At 34.1% G+C, this 18,617-nt stretch overlaps 1 protein-coding gene across 2 annotated transcripts in view; it reads left to right on the forward strand.

The window, feature by feature from the left end:
* The window catches only part of LOC118265482 (gremlin-2), a 50,331-nt gene that overhangs the window by 11,468 nt on the left and 20,246 nt on the right, over positions 1–18,617 (forward strand). The gene's annotated exons all lie outside the window — the stretch shown is intronic.

The raw sequence follows: 18,617 nt of genomic DNA on the forward strand, positions 1-18,617 counted from the left end.
TCGGATCTGGAATGATTCCTAAAAATAGAGTAGGTAGTAGTTCAATTGTGAAGTGTGGGATTCAGTGCCTTCAAAATATTTGCAAAGATTGCAATGCAATATCTAAATATAAATGCTAAAGCTAAAGTAATAAAGTTCAAATCTAAACATTGACAATTATTTGAAGAGTCGTTACCTACTCAAAATATTGTTTAAGCTTTTGATTAGTACTTTTTTGATAGTCCATAAACGGTATCAGTAATATAGACGCAATAGTTATCATATTTAAGTTAATTTGGTATATCAATATTTTTTTGTCGTATCCTTGAATATCACCAGAAGGAAAACTAAATTACCTCATGACATTTACCAAGTCTTGATCTAACAAGCTTCTTTTTTTAATTAATTAGGTTGTTTTTTTTAATGTATAATTTTTTTAAGGATTATTGAATTGGTCAGTAACGCCCACCGCTACTGGATAAAAAATTCTTTAGTCTTTAACTTAAAAAAAAAAACTGCCATATCATGAATGAAATCTTTTTATTTATTCATACTTTATTGCACACATACATAAAAAATACACTGTAATAGTAATCTGAGTACAATGGGCAGTCTTATCGCACACGGCGATTTCTCGAAATTACCGATTTCTTACCAAGTTTTGATTGCTTTGCGTATATTCTATTTCTGTTTGAAATCTGTTCATAAATAAAAACAAATCAACAATAACTCTAAATTACTAACAAGTCTATTGCACATTAGCAAGGACATCACTAGGGCAGCCCTAATCTATCTGTCAAAATCATGGCCAGTATTATCAATAAAATTCTATTTTCAAATGAGCGCCGTCAATGAATTTGACACGTACTATTTACGAGGTATTTCCCGCCAACCGATAGGTAAATGGCTGCCATTTGCGAAATCTGTCAAATCAAACGATTCTGTATTCTGTATTGCACTTTTGCGTATGTAACCTTGGTTTAAATACATAAGGGATTTAATATATTATGTACTTAATGGATACAGAATTGAATTCGCGCTCGTTATTCTCTATAGAATAATGTATGCATAGGTACTTATCGACTTTAGGACGGGCAAATGTCTGCAATAAGGGATTGCCCGAAAACAGAATTTGTCTTTTGTTGTTTTACTTTAAAAAAAGAAACGAAAAGCGCCTTATTAAACTGTTATATATTTTAAATATAAACTATTGCAATAAATTAACATGTAAATAAAACAAAAGAAGATCATAAAATAGTTTCTACTCTTATAAGTGGCCAGCTTGCCATAGATAATATAAAATATGTAACATTTTCAAACGATGTGACTGACTCTGAAAATGCATTAGATTTTATTATTGCCAGACTGCTGAGATCTTTTGCCTTTTAATTAGGCACTGAATACACTATCTTGTGACAAAACTTTCGCTTTAAACGTAACTAGCTACAAGAAAGGTTTATTGACCCACTCGTTGAGAAGTATGTCAAAAACTTGGAAACAACACCAATCTTTATTGTGTTATGATTAATGTCTAGGATTGCGTACAGGAATTTGACGATCGTTCTATTTCTGCGAACTGTCTATAACGCACGTAGTTCACGGAACATGGACGGCGCCGGTCCAATCAACTTTCAACTATTATTGTCTCATTTCAATAAACATAATAATTAGTGGAACAAGTTATATCTTGCGTTCTAGTCGTAAAATCACGGTGCCGTACTAAACGATTTCGCCTTGATAATTACAACAAGCATGTTATTTATGTTTTCTTTATTGTTACTTCACATTTCTGTCAGTGTCTGCAAGCAGATGAACGCATTAAAATGGATTTTATGGATTGTTTTTGTAGATTAACAATGTTCGAACTATTCGTTACATCGGAATAATCATCGGTTGAAATAAGAGCTCATTTTTATTTAGCTTTTGCCAGCGGCTTCGCTCGCGTTTCCGTGGAATAAAAATCCTAACACCCAAGTCAGCTCATACCCTGTCTGTATACAAAATTTCATCGAAATCCGTCACGTTTTAGCGTGATTTGACGGACAAATAACCAAACAAACACACTTTCACATTATTTATAATATTAGTGGGAAGTGTAACACATCAACAGATCAATCTATTGATGGTGTATATGGGTATCTTCTATAATAAGAGTTTAATAATGTCATAATCTCCGTGCTTGACAGGTGAGTTGGAGATTTTTTCCCCCTGATCTCTAGAACTCAGTAAAAATCAGAAAAAAAATCAGAGGTTTATCAGAAAGCGCTGCTGTCAAATGTTCTGAATCAATATTTATTTTCTTACCTGCGTACTAAATTAACTTTACTGACTGTACATCATTTTTAATTTCAACGCCTACTATGTCAGTTGAAAAGTTAATCCACAATGAGTTGCGAAAAATGAATTCATACGTCCAATTTTTTTGATTTGTTAATCTTTTCAGCCTAATTGTCAGGTGCTTACTGCTTACGTAAATATCAATACGAGATATCGCCTACACTTCGCACGTCACATTTCAATCAGGGATTATACATATATTGAAGATACTTACAAACTTTGCGCCGACGGGTTCGCCTGCGTGAATTTTTGAGGAATTCTCTCAAATAGTTTCTGATCATATAAAACTAATCGAACGTGAAATAAAAAATAATTGTCAAACCGGTTTGGACTTAGTACTGTTAATCAATGCTAAAAACAAACAATCAAATCTTTCTTTTTTATAATATTACTAGAAATGAGATATACAGAGTGCATAGTGTAAGTGAAATTTTGAAGTAGATTTTAAAGCTTGTCGTTTTGCTATTACTCGTCATTTGATTGATTGTAGTTTGATCGACTGGAATATCTTGTAGTGCTAGGCAGACCCGACCTTGATATAGATTAACATCATGAATTTATTTAACAGCTTTATTATTTTGAAACGAATTTGAAAATTGTGACATATCAACCGCTTTTTTCCATAATCATTGTGGAATCATCCATACATGTAAGATTTTTTACAATAACACCAACATTACTGCGGCAAGATGAACTAAATGGTAATCCCAGTGAATCATATGAAGTAATATAATGAATGGGTACATAGCAGTTCTATTGAATTCTACATGTAAAAAGTGCTTCGACTTTAATTGTTATGTGATGTCATTGCTGTGGGAAGTTACTGCTTCAACCGATATAGCCATTGATCAAAGTTTAAAGCTTAATGTCTTTTGTTCCTAAAATTCTTGGAAAACATTAGTGTACTTTGTTCGAAAGGGTGTTTTTCCATCAGAGATTTGCTATGTAACTATGCTACGAAGATGCAATAGCTAAGCTGTGAAACTATGTGACTGTTTCAACTGATATTAAGGTATGTAGCTGTGCGAGTAAGTGTGCTATGAAGATGCGACGCCGTACAGTAGCGGTCCGATGAAGATGCGCAACTCGAGTATGCGATCCATCCATAGCACGCATCTTTCCATATCAAAAACATAGCTTAGCTGAGTCCCAATAATACCTATATTTGCCTATATTTGCTTTGACATTCAAAAGTGCCTTTCCGGGTCTATTTGAAATAAATAATTTTTGACTTTGACTTTGACCTAAGTACCAATGAATATAATTAGTGGAAGTCAAACGCATCCGCAGTAACGTAGCATAGCACATCTCTGGTGGAAATTCACCCTAAGCCAAATATGTACCTATAGCATTTAGTCGATACTCCAAAAAGGAAAGGTAGGTAGTTTCACATAAGCTTTGATATAATTTGTCGAATGTCATAAATGTTAAACTTAGACTGGCTAGCACTTACTAGTTTACTTAATTAATCTTCATTAGCCAAGCACTTTACACAGCCCGATAACGACACATTACATTATTATGTTACACTATATTCATTGTAGGTATTGTATTATTATTAATGCTTAATAAGCATGATAAACCTAAATTCATTCGTCCTTCTCATCAATGTGGGTGGCCTTTAAACAAAAGATCAAAATTAACTGATAATATTAAATAACTCCGTAGCCACTAACCTACTCATCGCGATTAGGTCGCTACCCTCATTTGCATATAAAGATGAACATGATATGCAATAATCAACCTAATTAGTATGAGATAAAGGTGTTAGGATTTTGATATTGATTGGTAAAGGTGACTTCATAGTTTTTGTAAGTTAGTGCTAAAGTAGTGTGTTCTGGTGTGAACCTTTAGTAGGGTTTCGTATGTGTGGGGTCCTTGTCGGCTCATATTTAAATAGACCCATACATACATAAGAATATGAACATTATTAGATAAAAGCCAAAAGTATCCTTTCTCTCCTTTAGGGTCCCACTTCCTTCTTTTCTTCTTAGGAATATAGACATTGGACATACACTGGGTTCCCAAAAGTTTTTGAAGCATTAGTGAAAAAACGCTGTTTTGGTTTTAACAAGTAAAATGGCGTAGTCTTCAGTTTAATTGAGTATATTGAAATATTTGACCAAACATACAAACTTTTGATACTTCCACTTTTCTATTTACTCCATTCGATAAACCTTTATGACATAATTTGGTCTAGATTAGATAGAAGATTGTTTTACTCTTTCTTTTGGTCAGACATTTTTTTTGTATTTGGCAATTTTTAATCGTGCTTATAGTTAACACAAACGTATTTATTGTTAAGAAAACTCTTGGAAAAAGCATGAAAATAACATTTAAACAAACATAAATACCAACTTAAATATAATATCATTAATATATCTATCTATGCTCTACGGGACCCAGTATTCGTAGCTCGATTCACAATGTACAGACTTTTTTTTTTCAAATGTAACTTATATTATGTGAGACGGCCATTAATTCTAAGTTGGATTCAAGCCAGTAGTGGGTTAGGTAATGGTCCGTACTCAATAATTAAGTTGCTATAAAATTAATTGTTTTTACTTAAACTCTGAACATTTTCAACGTAAATAACCCGGAAAATAGAGATAGAGTAAAATAACGATAGAGTGAAATAACGATAGATTAAAATCGTTTCCGTGAAAAATGTTTGTTTACAAACCGTTATTTTTGAAGATAGTTTTCCGTTTTCTTTGTACGTACGAGTATTACAGATTAAGTTTGTTGATTTAGTGCGATCTTTGATATTCAGACGTGATTACGTTTAACCCGTAGTATGGTGGAGTGCAGATCTGCGCCAGACACAATGTGTTTTCTGTTGTGTCTGGTATACTTGCAGACTAAAGATTAAGAGTATATATTTTTTTTTAAGTCCTCCTTTTTTAAGTTTGGGCGAGACAAGGAGTGTCAGACTCTTACTGACTAAAAACCACTCTGTTCCTACTCCTGCTTTTCGAGTCGGAACCCCGGTACCACGCTAGGTAGTCCGCAGCTCCGGACAAGATTAAACTAGCCCCTAGCTTTCAACAATTGTACTATATACCTAGACATTTATATGTTGTATATTATTATTATGTATGTATAATGTGACTAGGTAGTCACCACATTATTCCAAGTAACTGTATAGGTATACATAAGCAAATTGCGGAGCCATTTATAGATACTAGTGGTCGCCTAGTGGTCGAAATTCGACCATATACGATTTAATTTACAATACCACTTAACATACGTTCAAGGATAATTTTTATTTAAATCAAACTCAAACAAACTCTTTTATAAAACTCTTTTCATATGAGACGTGAGAATATCATCGAGAATATCATGTCTATCGATTTTGACGTTTTGTCAAATACGATCAGATACTATGCATGTGTGTGTAATGTTTTATTTATTGATTTAATGTACTTTATAAGCATTATTTTTGAAAAATATTAGCGTTCTGTACTTCTCCTACACATAAACTATAAGTGTACCAAATTTTATGCTCCTAAGTCCGCGCAACTTTCGTAAAAAGCGGTCCAAAGTTTTTGCATCACGTATTAATATATAGATTTTTTTAATTTACCTTTTTATTTGGTATCGATTAATAAATATGCTTGTCAATGTCGAATCCTATTGTCTGCTGTATTGAGGATAAAATACCAATAAATCATATTACGTCATGTTAAGGACAAAAATATTATCAAATAAAACAAGGAAACTGTAATCGCTGTGGGGAAATCGGTAAAGCAATAATATTATGTGTTTACATGTCTGTAAACCTATGTACAATCGATAAATTTGAATCGTGAGTTGTTTTGACGACAAATTGAAATTGTCAACATAAAATAAACAAAAATAAATAAGAGTTGGTAGTAATTATGAGTCCTCATCAACATATGCGTGTTTCACAGGACAGAGACTTTTTCAATACCACGCCGTAGAGCTCGATCTTCAGCCTTTCGTTTCAAACTACTGTACTGTCTTTTTTTATGGAATAAGCCGGTAAACGAGCAGACGGATCACCTGATGGTTAGCAATTGCCGTCGCCAATGGACACCCGAAACACCAGAGGCGTTACAGAGGCGTTGCTGGCCTTTTTAGGATTGAGATATTTAAGGGTTGTTGGGGAATCGGGGATTGGGAAGATTGGGAATGCGAATATCTACTTTGTGGATATCATACATCCACTTTGATGGAGGCCACCGTACACTACACTTGTCTATCTGGTACCTACTGGTACACGTGTACTGGAGTAAGGATTATATCGACAGATATGTATGTACTTCATAAGTATCTATAAGAAAATAAGCCTTAGGTGGATCATAATTTAAACTTATCGATAGTACATTGGTATACATATTACACATATACATATACAATTTCCATCAATCAATCAATCATTTCGACAGTTGCCATATAACGGATGACGCGGCAGTTAAATACGGAGTTATTTCCTCTGAATTAGCACGGAAAGGAAATAACACAGCATGACTGTGCTAACTGTTATACAGACGTGTAAGTGCCACGTGGATCGTGGTGTTATTGGCTACCGAATATTAGAGACTGTTTTTAAAATATACATACTTACCGCCAGCTAATTTGTGTAAAAGTCATATCTTTATTTGATTTGTCTGGACTTTAAAAGAGACTATGAACTCTGAATTTGTTTCGGCATTTCTTCTCAGAGTAGTCCGATAGGAAATGCCTCATCTAGTTATTTAAGAGATTGACGTGTAAAAGAGTTACATTGTAACCTATTTGCAAAATAAATATCATTTATCATAATAAAATCACATTCCTAAACTTTCTTCAAGTATCACTAATTATCTGTTGATGAAAACCGGTACGAAAATTTTTTCAGTAGTTTTTGAGTATGACGTAACAGAGTTTTTGTTTATAATAATATCAATATAAAAAAGATATTAATTGAAGACTGTTGAAAAATATAGAGTAACACATAACGTAACAGGTATTATTATTATATTATAAATATAATAAAAGACATTGATTTAAAAATGCTTCATTGCTGGATTAGTTTTATCTCAAGAATAATTCTCGGATAAAATATGAAAAGGATTCCGATTTTTAGTTATAGCACAATTTTTATTATTGCACCAGATGTATTGGATGATGTCAAATTCACCGCTTACTAAGTAATTAAGTTATTAATAATTTAATGTCAAGGATGAAACTAAATTACCATTGGGGAAAAGTCATGTTATCCTTAAGATTAAATTCGATATTTTATATAAGACTATGCTGACTTAAATGTCGCTGATAGTTAGTACCTATCTTATTAAGAACCGTGACCGAGCCATTCCATTTTACAATGAAGACAGATGAACTTATATTAAACTAGCTGTTGCCACGACTGAGTCCGCATAGAATAATAACTTCTGACAGATATTAGGATATTTTTTATTGTTTTCTAAAAAAATGTTTTCTAATGTACAAAAAAGCCTAAGTTACTCCTTAGTACATCAGCTAACTTCCAATAAAAGCTACGTCAAAATCGATCAAACTTTACTCTCTGTTCCCTAAACCACTCTTATGATCCATACTTATGAGTTCCATATAAAATAGCTTACTTAATAACATTTTATTTTTAAATACTCTAATAATAATAATGTAACTCGTTCAATGCAAATCAGGTGCTCAACAACTCAATTATCCGACCTTTCAAATATTTATTTCAAGTGGTGACGTCACTGATCTTAACCTTTTTCTACAAAGGAATTATTAATTAGCTATGTAGGTTTTATTAGTTAAGGTTTGAACTGCAACCATGGGTGACAGGGTGACGCCATCGACTAGAATACCTCTATAACCCACTGGCAATAACCATTGTTATCGATTTTATATTCTATGCGAATTTAATTTATTTGGGTAAACAAAAGTAAATCGGTCAGTATTTATAGTCGTCAATTTATGTCAAAAGTATACGGTACAAATAAAAAACAAAAGACATACTATAAAGGTATTGCGTTCTTTTTCTAAATTCAAAAGTTCTATGCTTACCGAACTTTTCAACATGCTGACTAAAGAGGACTAAAAAACAGAAAACAATTTCGTTTTAGCGACGTTTTAGACCAAAGCTGTAAGTCTAGACGGTAACAATGAGTGATTAAGTAATATATTACTTCTAAGATCTAAGATCTCTATAGATCTAGATCTAGCTTATTTTCTTAAGGGGTAAAATCATTTAACGAATCCTTCCACCTTAGCTGAGGCGAGAGGAAGTATCAAACTCCTTAGTGACTAAAAAACATCCCGTTCCTACTTCTGCTTCGAGCCAGAACCCCGGCAACCTGCTAAGTCTTTCGCGGCTTCGAAATATAGATCTACTTAACCGTTTCTTTTTTATAACTAGAATTAGTTTTAATTTAACAGAAGCACTAATCTAATTCGCTTAAAAAACGCGCACGCGTTGAAAGCTTGCGCGCTTTTTTTTACTGAACACGCAAAAAATGGCTTAACATAATTACACATTAACTAAAGAGATCACAAACTCATTAGTTAAAACACACGAATAAGTATAACGTCATCGACTGTTCAGTCGGTTTAATGATTGAAAGAGATAATTTTAACAAGAGGTTACGAATGTTCATTTTTGGATCAAGAAAAGTTAACTAATTAATAGATATTTAGGTTGGTTTTATTCTTCAATCTGCAGGCAATTTTAGGCACTATTTCGTAATGTCAATGGTATTAATCAAGTAGGTATGTTCTTATCTATTTATGACAGGACCCTAGTTAGAGAGAAAAACAAAGACTAGCCGTTGGTCTTCTTAATAGACTAGGATCTGAACCTTTATCATAATCATCAAATTCAAATTTAAATCAGCCGAGAGACGTGCACTGTTGAACAAAGGCCTTTAGTCATCTGAACCCCTCTTTTTATTGACGGAGGAAACCATCGAAAGGTACCTTTTGGAGAGAAAGAGTAGGGACTGTGGGGATTCACCTCACTAAAACCAATTGGTGGGCACCATCAGCAAGGGGACATCGAGTCCTCTAAATAGACCAGTGTCTAACCAAGTATTCCTCTGCTTACTTCTCTCGAAAAACCAGGTGTGATGTCGAGTTATACTTGTACACAAACGTATTATGTCATCGACGTACAAATAAATTATGATGTCACCCAACTTTTTATGGACACAATACTTTTTCTTATTACTTTTATACGCTTCATTATAAGTAGATCAGCTATCAGTTAAGTTGATCTAGTTTGGAATTGTTATATTTTTTTGTTACGGTGACGTTTGGACAGCACTTCATACTATACGTCCAGCTTAACAAGATCTCTTATTTTATTTATACCTTAGTTTATGAGAGGTCAAGTTATATTGGCCAGTGTTGGTGTATTTTGATCTGCTTAACAAAAAATAGTATGGTAACGAGAGTGAGGTGACGTAATGATGATCGCGAGACATCAAACGGAGCCGTGCGCCTGCGCGTGACATAATTATTATGTCTAATATAGTGTGCGTGTGTTTGTATGTATGTAATAGGCAGTGTTATGTATGTATGTAGTCATTAATTACATATCTCTATGCGATTATTGGTTTTACTCGATTCTATTAGGAGTTCCTATTGTATGTGACATCATTGTTCTAAATTAGTGTTTGATAAATTACTGTGATCATCATCATCAGCTGATTTAGGGTCATTCCTGGATAAATATGCTTTTTCGTCTTCTTCCTTTCCCTTAAAGGAGGTATAGGACATATCCTGGTTTCTGGTGATAAATGTATCCATCACACTGTCTCACATTTTACTTCTTGGTGAGGTGACTTACTTGACTTAAGGTCCTATGACTCTTAGTTGGGACAGAGGGCGTCCACAGAGGTTCTTCATCTTGATCGGTCCCGAGCTTCCCGCTTCACCTCGTTTTACGTCGCCAGGTTTGCTGAGGACGGTTACGCTTCCTTTTTACCGGGGGATTCCACTCTAAGGCTTGTTTAGGATTGTGGTCGAGGCTTCTTCAGAGAGTGGCCAATACATCGCCACTTGCAACGTTTGATTTGGCGGATATTCGATATGGTTTTCGAGAAGGAGTTAGACCTTTGAAAAACCACATTTCGTTATACCTAGTACCTCATATACATAAGTGTGCCATACATCCCATGCTCATATACATAAGCGACCTATCGAGCATATTGCCCTACATTCAATACATTAAATATATTTTATTTCACAGTAATATAACACAAAAACTGAAATACTTCTTCTTACTTTGCTAAACTAATTTGAATTTAAACTTATGACTCATAGAGAGGAAAATCCAAAAAAGTAACAATCTACTCAAAATAGAATTACTTTAATTGGTTCACTATTGAGTTCTTATTGTTTTATCTCTAGACAATTATAACGAATGTGGAGATGATCTAATTGGCTAGACTACACAGTAAATAACTATGGTATTTTCCAGCTTTATCGCTAAATACCTTTGGCTAATTGCTATAATATTTTATTGTGTTTTGCCGTCGCCTTCAGCTATCACGAATACTATAATGAGACTGCAAGTTGTATGTTTAATATAAAACGTGATGTTTACAAGTGTGACAAATTATTAATTTCAACATAATTATTTTAATAATGATTGTAATCTATTAACTACGTTTATTTATTATTTATTGGGTTTGCGTCAGTGGGCATTATCGATATTAGCACGGAGTTGGAAATTTACATGGGACTTGGGACTCATAACAATACTGAAGAAAAGTGGATGGTAAATTAAGATTATGCACTTCTGCTTATTTTTTGAGGATCAAAAGATGTGAAGTTATATCAAATAAGTAGCAGAAAAAGGGGTGATACATGTGCTTATGTCCTGGTCAAAACATTGTGTTTTCTTTTCAAATTCCTCTTTCAAAATCAATGTTCAAAAATTACTCTAAATCAAAACACTCCAAACGTCAAAACGTCTACAAATTCAAACTCTTAAACGTAATAAAAAAAAACAGTAAACTTAATACATTAAACTCAGTAAATGATTGTCAGTTAAGTTATATGCAAAATACTAGCGACAAGCCTCCACAGTTAACCACTCAACAATTTGTTGGTTAGAATTAACCAAATGCGGCCAGTTTTATTAGTCTACTAGTTAATGTTGCAAATTAATTCAAATTGGTTATTTATTTATATTTATGCTGAGATCCTAGTAGGTCGCGTCGTTTATTTGTCTTTGATAAGAAGTCTGGCTTTGAACTGTCAACAGTGGGTTCGTTTTCTTTGCTGTTTATTGATGTACTGTTGTGGTAGGAGTAGTGGTGTAGTGGGGAAATCATTCATCTTCATAGATAGGAATTAAATAATGAAGTGAAAAGTAATAAAACCAAGAAAGTCAGATCTAGTATAGAAGATTGATTAAAGAAGTAAAGAGTTTATTTTATCTAATAAAAAGAAACTGACTCAACTCTGTTTACATACAAATATTATCGTTGAAATGGGAGAAACTTACTCAGGAGACGTGATGTGATACTCGAAATATGATAAGATTAGTTAGAGAGACTGCACAGTATCGCTTCCTGACCTAACATCTCATGTGTGGAATAATGGGTCTTACCTATGTAGAATAGGCTTAGGAGATGTGCAGGGCATCGAAACATGATTAGATTCATCGGAGAGACTGGACAGTAGCGCCATTGGCTCCAGCAACTTGCTCTTCCATGCGAGGGAATAATATCAAACCCGCTTAACTATGTATGTAGAGAGGAAGCTCATAGTTCAACACAAAAACTGATGACGATATTTCGAAAACCTAGAAGTTTCTCCACCCTTCCCCTTAACTAATTCACTTCAATATTCATTTAATAATTCTATTAAATATGAATTAGTAAATGTGATGTATGCAAATGTACTAGTCTAGCAATAAATAATATCTAGGCAGGCGCAAAGCTAGGTAATTGCGTAAATTATGTGTCACCTGATGTTTCTATTTACTTGAGTTGTGGCGGTTCATGACTGTTGTGACAAATTGAACTTGTTACTGGTTTCCTGTGGATTTTTATTTATCTACTGCTTGATTTGATGGAGGCAATGAACGGAGTATGGTAGGTTCAAAGTTGTTGCATGCGGTTAATGATTTAACTGGTAAAAGATAATGTTAATGTTTGTATTGGATTAAATGTTTTAAATCTGGTGATTGTCTTAATAGCTAAGAGACTGGCGCAGCATGAGGATTGATTTTCAAAAAAAAAAAAATATAAGTACGTTTTTCTAATTACTTTATTTTTTTATTAGCGGCTTATACGGCAGAACCTTGCAAGTTTATTCTGTAGTGGTCTTTTGAGGAAAGAACCACAGCAGTTTGAGCGGACCTGTTCAGATGGCAGCACGCATGTGTCAGTTTACAATGAGCTCAGCTGACGGCTGTTGCTGAATGATCCGACGAACAATATCAACCAAAAGAACATTTGGGTAGGCCACACACTGTCAGAATATAATTAACTAAAAGTGAAATGACTAGGCAAACTCTCGCACGGTCCTCAAACTAACAATTTTAAAAATAATATGTGAAAACAAAAAAATATCGAATGATATTAATGTAATCATGTCAAATTGTATAAAAATGTAACTTGTGTTACAAACATGTCAACATGACCTGTGTGGATTAACTGGCGGCTCAACTCCCAAGCCTGTCTATCGTCGTGAAGTAGTCTTTAACGGGCTTTTATAACAACTTTACATACAGTTTTTCTTTAATAACATTTTTAAATTTATTCAGGCTCAAACTTTGAATATCGCTGGGAATTTTATTGTAAAAGCGTATGCATTGACATCTGAACGAACCACTTATTTTCTTAAGTCTAGTAGTGGGAACAATATATTTGTTTTTACTTCTAGTGTTTATATTATGTATATCACAATCTTTTTGAATAAATAAACTGGTAAAAGGTGTAGGTATGTTATGTTTATATTGAATTCAATGTTTATATTGGATAAAAGTTTATTGGAAAGTCGTAGTTTCGGAAGATAGGTAGATGCGGGGGGGGTAATAAAGTCTCTGGTACCATCACTCACACAATTAAATACAATGTAAGCGTTGATTCACGTTGGTTTTATGTAAGGCCGTGGTGTCATCGTCGATAGCACGGCCCATGCGTGCCGAAGCATCTGTCCTACACTTAAAATTGAATGAATGAATTAATATTCATGTCATAAAAATACATTGTTGACACAGAAGAATCCACCTTGCCTTAATTAATTTTTGCTCACTAATAAGTGTCATTTTACTAGCAACAACAGAGTGATGCCTCAATAACCGTGTCCAATTTCCATATCACCACAGTGACATCATTCATTGATCACCATGACTTATGGTGACTGACTCCTAATGATTAACTGGCGGTTCAAGTCAGCCAGTCATCGTCGTGAATAGATAACGGGCGCAGATAACAACTATGACATCATATTATTGTTATATCTCGCGATCTCTTTTCGATTGTGTAAAATTGTGAATTCATTAATGGGTGCGTACTATCACGTTCTAGTAGGTACATAAAATCACGCCTTTTCAAATACTGGAAAGATATTTTCGTCAGTTAAGTTATAAGGCACTTCAGTTATACTATACTAGTAAGTGTTCCTTGTAATAATAAGTGTGAGGTCTCGGATTAGATTTACGGATCGGGAGAAATGATTTTGGGTTCTTTCGGTTTCGGAAATTCTTAGTTAGTAATAGCCAAGATACGTTTAGCTTCCACCAATCATATTCATTGGTACACATAGCTTAGAACTGGTGCAAACGGACTCAGACTTCGCATACTCGAGCTGCGTATCTTCCTAGCACATCAACATTGCGTGTGGCACATCTTCGTAGCACGGAAAACTACATAGCTTAGTATATGACTAGGAAACTGTCACATAGTTTCAGACTTTAGCTATTACATCCTCGTAGCACATCTCTGGTGGAAATGCCCCTATCGTTGCTTTTACCTCAAATTCATAAAACCTGCAAGCAGTAGTAAAGAATTCCTCGACCAACGTTAGTACATATTCATTAATCATTCTTGTACAGTCTATGTAGTGTTAAGTAAATAACTAATTACTTGCTCAGACTAAAGTGGGTGTGTTAGTGCGTATCGTGGCGTGTATCTCCCGTACTAGAAACACATAAATCTGGCGTATTTATGTACGTCGCACTTCAATTAATAACGAATAAAATTAACCCGTTGTTTCACGGAGCTTGTAGTCTGTGTGAAGTTTTAGATATGGCATGCTTATGGTGGTGGTAGACTGTGTGTCTTTTTGTAGAAAAATGCCATTTTGATTCGGTTATTGGAACGGTTCCATTTACAGATTTTCATCAAAAAGGTACTAGAAGGTTTTATTTTTTTTAATTCTTAGTCTTATTGATTGTTCCCTGTATGGAGATTCAACAGTAGGTTTATTCTGGGTGTAACGGTAAAGAAGAGGTTACTTTTTGCATGTTGACTCGGTAAGTACCTATTTATACAGTTTGTCAACGGAACACTCCCGAAAAAACGCTACAAAATTTTTGTTTTCGTGTTTTTCATGCAACATCAGCCTTAGGCAATTGATTGCCACTAGGGACTATTACATAAAATAAACATTACCTAATATCCTTAATTATTTGAAAATAAAACTCGGTTTTTCCGTCACTTGTTTGCGGCGTTTGGGAGCGTTCCGTTTACACCCTGCATATTAACTGTAATTGATCTACACAATATGCTCCATTAATACTAACTTTAAAGCTAAGCTTGCCTAAGTCACGTCTATTACCTTCTAAAGCCCTTTGCGTCCACTACATTGGCGGCTATTAAAACAATTTACACTTCAGGTGCCTATTACGTGTCGCTCTGGTATTTATTAGGCTTGTGCTCTAGTCAGTGCTATCGTAATGTCTATTTTAACACCATTTATAGCCTTCTATCCTTAATGGGTTTGTCTCATTAAGTGTTTGCCTGGGAAAAAGGTTTTTTATGCATAAAGTTACTAAGAGAAATTTTGCAGTATTTTACCAGCCATAAAACTAATGACACTAAACATTTTGGGTGTTTCAAAATACAAATAAGTCTTTCTTAAGCTATTTATTTATACAAACACACCCAAACCCCCTTTGTCTCCCTTACACATTACATGCCCACCTACCGTTTTAGGAACACAGAACTCATGTAAATTACGAATAAACACTAAAATTATAGTATCGAGTCCTGTCTGTCTATTGTACGAAGTCATTCTCCCATAAACTACAGTGGCGCCATTGTGAGGTAAAGTTATAGTGATAATTTTGCATGTTAAGTTTGTTTTGGACTATAACAAGACTGCCCAGCTTCTAATACTTTAGGAACATGTTGTAGCACTCAAGAAATTGGGTCAAATGATCAATTATAAACGTTTAACGTCAAATTATTGAGATTTATTGGTTTGTTGACTTTCGTGTCGACGGTGAGACGGTGATTGTGTTTTGGTGGAAGTGGTCCGGTCAGTTTTGGCCAGTTGTGTAGTGTTAATTTTTTAAAGGTAGTTTATAGAATTGTGTTTTGGATTCAACTATTTAGCATTGGTTTGGCCAGGTGATTTTGAGACAATGTTATCGATATTTACTTAAATGAATGCTATTGGATATTGGTTTTAATTTCTATTAATTTAGGAATTTTAGTTTGAAATTAATTTCACCGTTTTGTAGGTGCAGGTATTATTTTGAATTCAATTCTCTCGATTACCTACACAGGTCCATTAGATTTAAAGGCTACTTGAGTCCAGCTAGCATTAAAGTCCATTAATTATGCGACCGACAAACTTGTCCCGATCAGTAATATTCAATAATGGTAAACATAAATCAATAATTAAGATATCTAACTAATTTCTTGAGTTATGATATCGTTGGTGTGCAAGATACTGTTTAAGTTATAGTACCATGGTATTCTTAGTAGATTATAATGTACTACCTTCGTTACGTATTAATAATGTATAATCAATATCTGTTACTTTATTATAATGTATTAGCTTCATTACGTACCAAATATGATGAATGGATTAATGTATTATTATAATTGTTAATTATGAAAATGTAATAATATTGTTGAATATATTAAAAGATCCTTTAAATGTACAACAAACAGACGGGCCTCTTGAGGAGAATGAAATGGGATCTCAAAGATATACGAAAAACTGCTGCAGTGGGTGAAAAGCTTTGCCTTTTTTGAGAGGGGGAAATCATCCTATGTCTTCTCCCGCCTTGGGTGAAGTAAAGGGGAGTCAGACTCTTACTGAATAAAACCAATCCGTTCTTTCTTCTGCACTTCGAGCTGGAGTCCCGGCTTTTTAGTCCTCCGGGGCTCCATATCGGTTCCACTGGGCTCCATCTGTTAGTTGTGTCTCCCTTCACTAACATGTTAGTATAACCTAACTGATTAATAATATCTATAGGAAATAAACGTAGGTAGTCCGTAGGTTTATAGGCATAAAATCAAAGCCAAATGAACAAAAAAGAAAAAAGTTAATTAACTTTTTACGCGGTGTTTTAAGCATTAAGGATTTTATGTCAATGTCGTAAAACTATTCAAATCGGATCGTTAAATACTTGACAATCATAAGTCACCGTTATGTGAACATGATTAGGTAATAAAAATCCGTTAAAATAATATATTTCGTCTGCGTTCTAGTCGCGCCCAATGCCAATAGTTTTTCCAACGTTGACTCATAACCGATAGAACCACATTCGATTATTTTTTGCGTTTCTCAAATTATTCCATCATAAAAACTACGACAAAAAAGTTAAAGTGCTCTCTTTTAGATTGTGTACACGTGTTAATTTAATATGCCGTCATTTATGGTGAAAAACAATATAATGATGTCACTACCAAAAATGGTCGAACGTCGTCGCCAGAGATTGTAAAAGATTGGATAAGAATCACGCTTTATTAACACTGTGTCAATATTATTTAGTTTTAAGTTTCTTATCTCGTATATTTTCCTGTCCGTTTTCAATTTTGAGATATCAACATTCAGTAATGTAGGTGTAGTTGTGGGTTCGATTCCAGCGGAGGTAGTAGGCGGATTTGTAACAGCACGGTTGATGTGTAGTGGGTTGATAATTTTAATTTATCGTGTATACATCGTGTTAACAGAATACGTATATCTAAGTTATGTGAGGGCGTTGTTTTGGCACGCAGCTGCACTTTTTACGTAACAAATCTTATTTTACGTCTGAGGGTTGGTATTATTGCTGCAATTCGATCAATCCGTGATTTATAAAGGACATTTGCAGTAAACGTGCAACTGTTGCCAACTTGTGCGCAATTATGTCGACGATTTCTGTGAAATTGAATGTGATCGTGTTTTGTCTCTTAATTTAATTTACATACTTAGATGGTTTTATTTGCTTTACCATTTTTACGCTCATGATCATCTAACTGCTTAATGATACGTGTATATGACGTATTTTAAGTTAACATACATACGTAAGAGAAAGATTCAATATTTGTTTAAAACATTTAACATTCGCTTACGTGAAGATGGATATAAATAAGACAGTAGTTTTAAAGGAAAACTCGACTGCCTCGTTGGTCGAGTGATCGCAAGTGTGACTGTCGGGTCTGTCGGTCGGGCAAAGTATTACTGGGATTTTTTCGTAAATTTCTCAGTAGTAGCGCGGAGTCTGGAATTGTGTCCAGTATATGGCAATAGGCTCACCCCTTATTACATAGAACTTATGGTGAAAAGTGGGTGTACATTGTATAGCGGCATTACGTGTCGTAATGAGCACCTCTGCCTACCCCTTCAGGGATAAAAGGCGTGACGTTGCGTTTAACGGAAAATTTGTACACATATATCTTGTTTCATAGAAAATTTCATAACCTAGGGCAATGGGAAATTTGCTGAACTACCGTGACTTGACAATTATAACAATTATGTTGGCTTAGTCATATGTGATGTGATGTGTGCTACCGCTGTGATCTTCCGACATAAATTTTCCGAGAAATTAAAACTCTACGTTTGTACACGTACGTCATAAAACTGTTTTGGAATACGTGTGATATATTTAGCCATTAAAATTTTTGTTCAGTAACTGGTTATCAGATTGTTTAAAAACACATTTTTTGAAACCATTCTTTGTTTTGACCATTTTTAAATTTTAATATGCTTTCAACATTTTGAAGATTTTTATTTAAGACTTTGATTTGATTGGATTAACTTATCTTTTAATAAAAATGTTACATTTAATAACCATAGAGAAACTAAGAAAAACTTGGGAAAATTCAAATCAATTATTTGGTATGTTATCGGCTTACTCACGTAACTGTTTGACGAGGAACTCGACTAGTTTC

The sequence above is a fragment of the Spodoptera frugiperda genome, chromosome 28 (genome assembly GCF_023101765.2).
Source record: "Spodoptera frugiperda isolate SF20-4 chromosome 28, AGI-APGP_CSIRO_Sfru_2.0, whole genome shotgun sequence".
Lineage (NCBI taxonomy): Eukaryota > Metazoa > Arthropoda > Insecta > Lepidoptera > Noctuidae > Spodoptera > Spodoptera frugiperda.